Source organism: Triticum dicoccoides, chromosome 6B (assembly GCF_002162155.2).
Source record: "Triticum dicoccoides isolate Atlit2015 ecotype Zavitan chromosome 6B, WEW_v2.0, whole genome shotgun sequence".
Taxonomy (NCBI): Eukaryota; Viridiplantae; Streptophyta; class Magnoliopsida; order Poales; family Poaceae; genus Triticum; species Triticum dicoccoides.
Window position 1 is genome coordinate 720,941,792 of NC_041391.1, and position 12,456 is coordinate 720,954,247.

Below are 12,456 nucleotides of genomic sequence, written 5' to 3' on the forward strand. Positions count from 1 at the left end.
ACCGTTCCTCCTTAGCGCGTTTAGTGAGGCGGTTTCCCTGGCACGTCTTATCAAAGCATAGATCTTGCCCCCTTATTTCGGGATTCTCATCAATACGGACGTGGGTAACCCATCCGCGCCATTGATTATGACGCTTGGGAGATAGTCGAGTTTTACCAGGCTGGTGGGGGACGTATAGCTTCGTCCTTCCATATAAGGGGATAAGGATCCACCTTTTCACCTACGCCTTCTTCCTCCTTCGCTCATCCATTCTCGCGCACTCGAGCTCCAGCGCCCAAGTCGGCACATCCCGCCTCAACCTTCTCCAACCATGTCAGGAGCAGGAGGTAGGTGGATGGCCTCCTCCGTCACGGAGGGGCACATCACAAGACTGCAGGAGGCCGGATATTTGTCCGGTGACATCGCGCACAGGCTTCCCGACGAGGGGCGGCTCATTCCAACCCTCGGGCCCCATGAGAGGGTGGTGTTTCTCCTCCACTTCCTCCGCGGACTAGGTTTTCCACTTCACCCATTTGTCCGGGGGCTCATGTTCTACTACGGCCTGGACTTCCACGACCTGGCCCCGAATTTCATCCTCAACATCTCGGCGTTCATCGTCGTGTGTGAGGCCTTCCTCTGCATCCAGCTCCACTTTGGCTTATGGCTGAAGATCTTCAACGTCCGGCAGAAGGTAGTGGGCGGCCGTCAAGCGGAGTGCGGAGGCGCCATGGTTGGCAAGATGGCCAAAGTCCTATGGCTCGAGGGCTCCTTTGTGGAGACAATAAAGGGGTGTCAATCGGGGTGGTTCTACATCACCAAGCCATGCGACCCCGAATGGGTGGCGGCCCCCGAATTCAGATCTGGCCTCCCCACACGGCTCCCGTCATGGAAAGAGACGGGCCTGACATGGGGGAATTCGGACGAGCTATCTGGACTCCAAACATGCGTCCGGAACCTGGTGGACAAGAATCTTAGGCTTGTCGACGTAATCCAGGTGATGCTCATCCGCCGGATTCTCCCATACCTACAACGGGCCTTTAATCTGTGGGAGTTCGATCCGGCACAGCACCGAACCTTGAACCGGCTCTTCGACACTACGTACGAAGACGCCTGGAAGGTGCTGTTCAAGGGCGCTGAAGCCCCAGCATCCGCTAACAAAGATCGCGGATACAGCTCGCGGCGTCAAGCCGGCGAGGTAAGTGATTTTACCCTTTACGGGACTCTTTTTTCATAGACTGACTCTATGAGGTAAGTGATTTTACCCTCACGCTGCGGACGACGCCGAGGTGGTGCCCCAAGGGGGGCCTGGTCAAGAGGAGGTGGCGCAGGAGGCGCCACAAGGCGACCTCCCGGACTCCAGGCGCGTGGGGGGCAAGACCTCCAGGGGCTCTAAGCCTAACCCTTGTCCGAACTCCATGCCGGAACCTTTAGTGGTTCCGGAGTCCGGCAAGCGGTCCCTTCGTAAGAAGGGTAAGACGCCGGTGTCCTCCGTCCAACCGGAGGCACCGGATAGCTTATTGGAGGCGCTTAACAACGCCTTCATCGAGGAGGAGCACCGCACTGTTATGAGTGCGGTGATCCGGACAGTTCAGTCCGCCAAGAGCGGGCTGACCGAAGCCTGTACCAGCCTTCTAACAGGCTTTGAGGTAAGTTTAGAATATGTAAAAATATTACCGCATAGACAGTACCTGATGCTTAGTTCGGTGTTCGGAAAGAAAGGCCGGACTAAGGATCTAAAAAGATATACGCAGGAGTCTAATATAAGTATGTCAATATGGGAATGCAGGCTGCGCTGCTGACCTCTGCCGCACTGACTGCGGAGGTCAATGCATTGAAGCAAAGCCTCGAGCGGTCCGAGAACGAGCTCGGCCAAGCCAAGAAGCAGCTCGAGGACAAGGAAGGTAAGTAGTACCTTATTAAAGAAATACCTTATAGAAAGGTTTCGGTTGCAAAAAATAACAGGAATAACATGGGTACTGCAAGGGCCACAAACGAGGTGGTGACCCTGAGGGAAGCGGTGTCCGTGGCCGAAAACAAAGCGGCTGCGGAACGCACCGAGCGAGAGAAGGGGGAGGCGCAGCTGGTGGAGGTGCGGCAAGAGCACCAGGCTCTCATGGAAAAACACGAGGGTTTGGAGCGTGACTCGAAGACCCGAGAGTCCGATCTTGCCTCGGCTCTTGAGAGTGCCAGAGCTGCTAAGGCCGAGGCCCAAAAAACCCTCCAAGAAATTGAATCGCTAAAGAAGATAGCGGCGGGTAAGGCATTCTTTATGCAAAGCAAGAATGTAAAAGTCAATTACCTATTACTTACCCGGATTCGGAGCTCTCCAGGAGCGTTCGCAGATTTGCCCCGTAGTGCGTTTGATGCTGCCGCATTCTACCGCGCCCAGAAGGGGAGCTCAACGGAAAAGGTGTTCTGGTCTCAGTATGCTGAGGCCGGACATCCGGTGCCCCTAAGCGACAAGCTGAAGCAGCTGGTCGAGCTCCACAAAGTCGCCGAACAGGCCATGAAGGGCCTTATAGTTCGACTGTGGCCGTTGGAGACCATGCCTGGGAGCTACTTTGGGCTGGTGCGGCGGCTGGTGGACGCGTGTCCACGGATTGAAGTCATCAAGCGCTCCATCTGCATTGAGGGCGTCCGTCGGGCCCTTGCCCGTGCTAAAGTGCACTAGGGCAAACTGGATGCGGAGAAGCTTGTGACGGACGGGCCACCGAAGGGCAAGGAGCATCGCACGCCCAAAATGTACTATGAGGGCCTCCTGAAGGGTGCCCGCCGAATAGCGGATGAGTGCTCCAAAGATGTAATTTTTGAATAGGCTCGCATTTGTTATCCTGTACGCTGAAAACTTGTTCATATGCGCTAAGCAACACTTGTTAATTTAAAATATTACCTTCTATGCGGCCGTTTATCAAATTTGAGAGATGGCAAGTCGTTGGCTTCAGCTCCCATGCCACGAGTGCTGGGGTGTTTGGGATAAACTTGAGCATTCTTGTTCCCATTCTTGGGTCCATCTAGGGAGGCGCTCAACGCAACGAACAAGGCAACCGGACTTATAATGCTTGAACACTCTCACTTAGCCATAGAATTCTATAATTTTAAATTTCGGCGAAGCCCCTAGTATTCGGAAGACCGAGTTCGGGGCGCTATCCACGCCTTGGCCGGACAACTCCGGTTCCTCGCTCTAAGCGGCATAAGTCTTTAGGGACCCGAAGAAACCTCTCGAACAGCGACCGGCTCTCGCCCTATCATGACGGTCAGTTTTACCTTTATCCACTGAGGTGCTCAACCCAGCTCAACCGGGGCACAATCGCAGTGGTTCTCCCGGTGCTACCTTAGCCGATATAACGGAACGTAAGGTACCAAAACACAGGAGCCGGGCAAATCCAACTATTGACCCAAGACATGATTCGGAACCGATTCATATAATGCTATAAGTTCGGGGTGCCGCACTTGTGAAAGTGTTCGGACTTATCACACCATAATTTTAGGGTACTTAAGCCCCTGGTGTATTGGCCGTACCAAAGTGTACGGGTGCAACATGTCATGAAATGAACATATATATATAGATAAAGAAAGGAGTGCAATAATAGGCAAAAGCTATGTATTGTTTATTTAGAAAGGTACTGCAATGAAAGCAGAACGATACAAATTGTGCGATAAGCAAGGGATGGGACTATCTAACATGTCCCCCTCCAGGGGTAAGCTGCGGGATGGTATGTAAAACAGGTATAATGCTCGTAATGGAGACCACCTGAACACTCGACGTAGCTTTCTGTTTCCCTGGCTGTTGCATCGTGAGTCCGGCGATTCTAGTGTCGGACAGGACTTCTGGAAATCTGAGTCCTGAAAGTAAAAAAAAAGGAAGAAAGGAAAAAGAAAGAAGAAAAAGAATGACACAAGCGGGAGCCCCTAGTGCGATTGAGCCGTATTCCGGGCGTGCCGTGGTCATGCCCCTCCCCTTATGCCCATGGTATCTCCAGAGCGTAGTTATGTACGCGTAGTACTGGCTTCGCAACTTCGCGAGGGCTGGGGTTGGGGACGGATTGCTACGCGTGCTTGAATCGTGCCAGGCGGTCTTGTTGTAGGTTACTCCGGGCGCGCTTGGCAGTGTCCGGACGCTTAGTGGCCGGACTCGAGAATTGCCGTGAGAGGCTGCTTTGCACCTCCGTCGCGAGGGCCGCCGTGTGCTCCTCCGTTCGGAGAGAGCGTTCGGTGTTTCCATTGACTGTGATTACTCCTCGAGGGCCTGGCATCTTGAGCTTGAGGTATGCGTAGTGCGGCACCGCATTGAACTTTGCAAATGCGGTTCGTCCGAGCAGTGCATGATAGCCGCTGCGGAACGGGACGATGTCGAAGATTAACTCTTCGCTTCGGAAGTTATCCGGGGATCCGAAGACCACTTCGAGTGTAACTGAGCCCGTACAATTGGCCTCTACACCCGGTATGACGCCTTTAAAGGTCCTCTTTGTAGGTTTAATCCTTGAGGGGTCTATGCCCATTTTGCGCACTGTATCCTGATAAAGCAGATTCAGGCTGTTGCCGCCGTCCATCAGGACTCTGGTTAGGTGAAATCCGTCAATAATTGGGTCAAGAACCAATGCGGCGAAACCGCCATGACGGATGCTAGTAGGGTGGTCCCTTCGATCGAAGGTGATCGGGCAGGAAGACCATGGGTTAAACTTCGGGGCGACTGGCTCCATCGCATATACATCCCTTAGTGCACGCTTCCGCTCCCTTTTGGGTATATGGGTTGCGTATATCATGTTCACCGTCTGCACTTGTGTGGGGAAACCCTTCTGTCCTCTATCGTTCGGCGGCCGGGGCTCTTCCTCGTCATCGCTATGTAGCCCCTTGTCATTGAGTTCGGCACTTAATTTGCCTGCTTGCTTGAGCACCCAACAATCCTTGTTGGTGTGATTGGCTGGTTTTTCGGGGGTGCCATGTATCTGGCACAAGCGGTCGAGTATTCGGTCCAAGTTGGACGGGCCCTGGGTATTTCTTTTGAATGGCTTCTTCCGCTGACCGGGTTTAGAGCCTCTGAATCCAGCATTGACGGCTGTATCTTCAGCATTATCGCCGTTAATGCGGCGCTTGTTCTTGTTGCGACGCGACCTGCCATTGCTGTCCTTGGTATCCAAACTATCAGGGTGTTTGGCCAAGTTTTTGCTTCGAGCTAGCCAGTTGTCCTCTCCCGCACAAAAGCGAGTCATGAGGGTTGTGAGGGCTGCCATAGATTTCGGCTTTTCCTGTCCTAGGTGCCGGGCAATCCACTCGTCGCGGATGTTATGTTTGAAGACTGCAAGGGCCTCTACATCCGGACAGTCAATGATTTGATTTTTCTTTGTTAGGAACCGTGTCCAGAACTGTCTGGCCGATTCTTCTGGCTGCTGAATTATATGGCTAAGGTCATTGGCGTCTAGTGGTCGCACATATGTGCCCTGGAAGTTATCAAGGAATGCGGCTTCCAGGTCCTTCCAACAACCAATTGATTCTGCTGGCAAGCTGTTAAGCCAATGCTGAGCTGGTCCTTTAAGCTTGAGGGGGAGGTATTTGATGGCATGTAGATCATCACCGTGGGCCATGTGGATATGGAGGAGATAATCCTCGATCCAGACCGCAGGATCTGTGGTACCATCGTATGATTCGATGTTTACGGGTTTAAAGCCCTCGGGGATTTGATGATCCATTACTTCATCTGTGAAGCATAGTGGGTGTGCGGCGCCTCTGTATTGGGCTATATCACGACGCAGCTCAAATGAGCTTTGTCTATTGTGTTCGGCCCTGCCGGAGTTTATGTATCCGGCGTGACGGTAATCATCCCGCGTCGTTTGGCGCCCACGCATTCCGTAGATCGATCTTGTATGTTTTGCCTTATCCTCCAATATATCTCGCAAGTATGGCGCATTTTCCCGTGCCTTGGTACTTTTTGAGCGGCGTCGGGGTATGGCTTGAACGGAGGGTCTAGAGGCCTCTCTATCACGGCCACGAGGTGGTCGGTCTGCCATGTCGTACGCTGGTGACTTGGGTGCTTCCTCCACTGATCGAGGCAACGGCCTGCATTTGGGGTAGCTTTTGGAGGGGCGTTCGAGTTCATACTCTTCGGCTGCAAGGACTTCAGTCCATCTGTCAGCTAGCAGGTCTTGGTCAGCTCTAAGCTGTTGCTGCTTTTTCTTGAGGCTGTTCGCCGTGGCTATAAGCCTGCGTTTGAAACGCTCCTATTCGGCGGGATCCTCAGGCATGATAAATTCATCGTCGTCGAGGCTTGCCTCATCTTCGGAGGGAGGCGCATAATTATCGCCCTCGACCTCTCTTTCTGCCGCACTGTCGTGCGGACTTGCTTCTCCCTCCTCTGCGCTGAGTCCTGCTGGAGGGGGTTGTCTTTGGCACTGTCCGGGGTGTTATTATCTCCCGTGCCGGAATCACCGTTCTCGCTGTGGCGGGATTTAGAGCGGCGCCGCTGACGTTGGCGCTTCGGCTGCTTCTTGGAGGGGCCATCCTCCGTTGTTCCATCGCTGTTCCCATCTTTTGGGATGTCCACCATGTATATGTCGTATGACGAGGTGGCCTTCCAGTGCCCTGTAGGCGCTGGGTCTTGGTCATCTCTGGCATCGTCGTCCATACCGTCGATGTCTTCGGAGTCGAAGTCGAGCATGTCGGTTAAATCATCGACAGTGGCTACAAAGTGGGTGGTGGGTGGGCGTTTAATTTCTTCGTCGTCCGCATCCCAACCTTCCTGACCGTAATCCGGCCAGGGCTCTCCGGATAAGGAGAGAGACTTTAGTGAATTCAGGATGTCGCCAAAGGGCGAGTGCTGAAAGATGTCCGCGGCGGTGAACTCCATGACCGGCGCCCAATCCGATTCGATTGGTAGGGGCGCGGAGGGTTCGGAGTCCGGATAGGAGTCCGGCACCTTGGAGTCATGGTCTTCGCAAGGGACAGGGATAGAGTTCGGCTCAATCACCATAGAGATCGTAGCCCCCGAGGCAGTGTCCAACCACTCGTCCTCGATCGGGGAATCCGGCTCCGGATTGAGGGCCGGAGCGGGTGCTGGTGCGGCCTCCAGGGCACTGTTCGGCTGCAGAGCTAGATCATGCCCATCGAGACAGTGCGGCACGCTTGGCAGCGACTCGAATCCGTCGAAGATCAAGTCTCCGCGGATATCGGCTGTATAGTTCAAACTTCCAAATCTGACCTGATGGCCAGGGGCGTAGCTTTCGATCTGCTCCAGATGGCCAAGCGAATTGGCCCGCAGTGCAAAGCCGCCGAATACGAAGATCTGTCCGGGGAGAAGATTCTCACCCTGGACCGCGTCGTTGTTGATGATCGAAGAAGCCATCGGGCCTATCCGTGACGACACAGAGGTGTTGGGGAACGTAGCAGAAATTCAAAAATTTTTCCTACGAATCACCAAGATCTATCTATGGAGAGACCAGCAACGAGTAGAAGGGAAGGAGAGTTTGCATCTACATACCCTTGTAGATCGCTAAGCGGAAGCGTTCAAGTGAACGGGGTTGATGGAGTCGTACTCGTCGTGATTCAGATCACCGATGATCCTAGTGCCGAACAGACGGCACCTCCGCGTTCAACACACGTACAGCCCGGTGACGTCTCCCACGCCTTGATCCAGCAAGGAGAGAGGGAGAGGTTGAGGAAGACTTCATCCAACAGCAGCACAACGGCGTGGTGGTGATGGAGGAGCGTGGCAATCCTGCAGGGCTTCGCCAAGCACCTACGGGAGAGGAGGAGGTGTCACGGGAGGGAGGGAGGCGCCAAGGGCTCAGGTGATGGATGCCCTCCCTTCCCTCCACTATATATAGGGGCAGGGGAGAGGGAGGAGGCGCAGCCTTGCCCCCTACTCCAAGAAAGGGGTGCGGCCAAGAGGGGGGGGAGGAGTCCATCCTCCCCAAGGCACCTCGGAGGTGCCTTCCCCCTCGAGGACTCTTCCCTCTAGGGTTCCCTAGGCGCATGGGCCTCTTGGGGCTGGTGCCCTTGGCCCATGTAGGCCAAGGCGCACCCCCCACAGCCCATGTGGCCCCCCGGGGCAGGTGGCCCCACCCGGTGGGCCCCCGGGACCCTTCCGGTGGTCCCGGTACAATACCGATGACCCCGAAACTTGCCCCGATGGCCGAAACAGGACTTCCTATATATAAATCTTTACCTCCGGACCATTCCGGAACTCCTCGTGACGTCCGGGATCTCATCCGGGACTCCGAACAACATTCGGGAACCACATACAAGCTTCCTTTATAACCCTAGCGTCATCGAACCTTAAGTGTGTAGACCCTACGGGTTCGGGAGACATGCAGACATGACCGAGACGTTCTCCGGTCAATAACCAACAGCGGGATCTGGATACCCATGTTGGCTCCCACATGTTCCACGATGATCTCATCGGATGAACCACGATGTCAAGGACTTAATCAATCCCGTATTCAATTCCCTTTGTCTAGCGGTATTTTACTTGCCCGAGATTCGATCGTCGGTATCCAATACCTTGTTCAATCTCGTTACCGGCAAGTCACTTTACTCGTTCCGTAACACATCATCCCGTGATCAACTCCTTGGTCACATTGCGCATATGATGATGTCCTACCGAGTGGGCCCAGAGATACCTCTCCGCTTACACGGAGTGACAAATCCCAGTCTCGATCCGCATAAAACAATAGATACTTTCGGAGATACCTGTAGTGCACCTTTATAGTCACCCAGTTATGTTGTGACGTTTGGTACACCCAAAGCACTCCTACGGTATCCAGGAGTTACACGATCTCATGGTCAAAGGAAGAGATACTTGACATTGGCAAAGCTCTAGCAAACGAACTACACGATCCTTGTGCTATGCTTAGGATTGGGTCTTGTCCATCACATCATTCTCCTAATGATGTGATCCCGTTATCAACGACATCCAATGTCCATAGCCAGGAAACCATGACTATCTGTTGATCACAACGAGCTAGTCAACTAGAGGCTCACTAGGGACATATTGTGGTCTATGTATTCACACGTGTATTACGATTTCCGGATAATACAGTTATAGCATGAATAAAAGACAATTATCATGAACAAGGAAATATAATAATAATACTTTTATTATTGCCTCTAGGGCATATTTCCAACAGTCTCCCACTTGCACTAGAGTCAATAATCTAGTTCACATCGCCATGTGATTAACACTCACAGGTCACATCGCCATGTGACTAATACCCAAGAGTTTACTAGAGTCAGTAGTCTAGTTCACATCACTATGTGATTAACACTCAATGAGTTTTATGTTTGATCATGTTGCTTGTGAGAGAGGTTTTAGTCAACGGGTATGAACCTTTCAGATCCGTGTGTGCTTTACAAATCTCTATGTCATCTCCTAGATGCAGCTACCACGCTCTATTTGGAGCTATTCCAAACAACTGTTCTACTTGGAGCTATTCTAAATTATTGCTCCATCATATGTATCCGGTCTCTCTACTCAGAGCTATCCGGATAGGTGTCAAGCTTGCATCGTCGTAACCCTTACGAGGAACTCTTTTACCACCTCCATAATCGAGAAAATTCCTTAGTCCACTAGTTACTAAGGATAACTTTGACCGCTGTCCTGTGAGCCATTCTTGGATCACTCTTGTACCCCTTGACTGACTCATGGCAAGGCACACTTCAGGTGCAGTACACAGCATAGCATACTGAAGAGCCTACGTCTTAAGCATAGGGGACGACCTTCGTCCTTTCTCTCTATTCTGCCGTGGTCGAGCTTTAAGTCTTAACTTCGTACCTTACAACTCAGGCAAGAACTCCTTCTTTGACTGGTCCATCTTGAACACCTTCAAGATCATGTCAAGGTATGTGCTCATTTGAAAGTATTATTAAGCATTTTGATCTATCCTTATAGATCTTGATGCTCAATGTTCAAGTAGCTTAATCCAGGCTTTCCATTGAAAAACACTTTCAAAATAACCCTATATGCTTTCCAGAAATTCTACGTCATTTCTGATCAACAATATGTCAACAACATATACTCATCAGAAATTCTATAGTGCTCCCACTCACTTCTTTGGAAATACAAGTTTCTCACAAACTTTGTACAAACCCAAAAATTTTTGATCATCATCAAAGCATACATTCCAACTCCGAGATGCTCACTCCAGTCCTTAGAAGGATTGCTGGAGCTTTGCATACTTATTAGCATCTTTCGGGATTGACAAAACCTTCCGGTTGTATCACATACAACATTTCCTCATTAAAATCGTCGAGGAAACAATGTTTTGACATCCTATCTGCAAGATTTCATAAATAATGCAGTAATCGCTAATATAATTCCAACAGACTCTTAGCATCGCAACGAGTGAGAAAATCTCATCGTAGTCAACTCCTTGAACTTGTCGGAAAACATCTTAACGACAAGTCGAGCTTTCTTAATGGTGACATTTACCATCATTGTCCGTCTTCCTTTTGAAATCCATCTATACTCATTAGCCTTACGACCATCGAGCCGTTCTGCCAAAGTCTACACTTTGTTTTCATACATGGATCCTTTCTCGGATTTTATGGCCTCAAGCCATTTATCGGAATCCGGGCCCACCATCGCTTCTCCATAGCTCGTAGATTCATTGTTGTCTAGCAACATGACCTTCAAGACAGGATTACGTACCACTCTGAAGTAGTACGCATCCTTGTCATCCTACAAGGTTTGGGAGTGACTTGATCCGAAGTTTCATGATCAATATCATAAGCTTCCACTTCAATTGGTGTAGGTGCCACAGGAACAACTCCCTGTGCCCTGTCACACACTAGTTGAAGAGACGGTTCAATAACCTCATCAAGTCTCCACCATCCTCCCACTCAATTCTTTCGAGAGAAACTTTTCCTCGAGAAAGGACCCGATTCTAGAAACAATCCATATTGCTTTCGGATCTGAATTAGGAGGTATACCCAACTATTTTGGGTTTCCTATGAAGATGCATTTTATCCGCTTTGGGTTCGAGCTTATCAACCTGAAACTTTTTCATATAAATGTCGCAGCCCCAAACTTTTAAGAAACGACAACTTAGGTTTCTCTAAACCATAATTCATACGGTGTCATCTCATCGGAATTATGTGGTGCCCTATTTAAAGTGAATGTGGTTGTCTCTAATGCCTAACCCATGAACGATAGTGGTAATTCGATAAGAGACATCATGGTACGCACCATATCCAATAGGGTGCAACTATGATGTTCGGACACACCATCACATTATGGTGTTCCAGGCGGTATTAATTGCGAAACAATTTCCACAATGTCTTAATTGTGTGCCAAAACTCGTAACTCAGATATTCATCTCTATGATCATATCATAGACATTTTATCCTCTTGTCACAATGATCTGCTACTTCACTCTGAAATTACTTGAACCATTCAATAATTCAGACTTGTGTTTCATCAAGTAAATATACTCAACATTTACTCGAATCATCTGTGAAGTAAGAACATAATGATATTCACTGCATGCCTCAGCACTCATTCGACTGCACACATCAAAATGTGTTACTTCCAACAAGTTGCTATCTTGTTCCATCTTACTGAAAATGAGGCTTTTCAGTCATCTTGCCCATGTGGTATGATTTGCATATCTCAAGTGATTCAAAATCAAGTGAGTCCGAACGATCCATTTGCATGGAGTTTCTTCATGCATATACACCAATAGACATGGTTCGCATGTCTCAAACTTTTCAAAAGCGAGTGAGTCCAAAGATCCATCAACATGGAGCTTCTTCATGCGTTTTATACCATTATGACTTACATGGCAGTGCCACAAGTAAGTGGTACTATCATTACTATCTTATATCTTTTGGCATGAAAATGAGTATCACTACGACCGAGATTCAATAAACCATTCCTTTAGGTGCAAGACCATTGAAGGTATTATTCAAAAATAGAGTAACCATTATTCTCCTTAAATGAATAACCGTATTGCGATAGACATAATCCAATCATGTCTATGCTCAACGCAAACACCAATCTCGGTGGTAGAGGGAGCGTGCGATGCTTGATCATATCAACCTTGGAAACACTTCCAACATATATCGTCAGCTCACCTTTAGCTAGTCTCCGTTTATTCCGTAGCTTTTATTTCGAGTTACTAACACTTAGCAACCGAACCGGTATCCAATACCCTGGTGCTACTAGGAGTACTAGTAAAGTACACATTAACATAATGTATATCCAATATACTTCTATCGACCTTGCCAGCCTTCTCATCTACCAAGTATCTAGGGTAATGCTGCTCCAGTGGTTGTTCCCCTTATTACAGAAGCACTTAGTCTCGGGTTTGGGTTCAACCTTGGGTTTCCTCACTAGAGCAGCAGCTGAATTGCCGTTTCATGAAGTATCCCTTTGTTCCCTTGCCCTTCTTGAAACTAGTGGTTTCACCAACCATCAACAATTGATGCTCCTTCTTGATTTCTACTTTCGCGGTGTCAAACAACGCGAATATTTCAAGGATCATCATA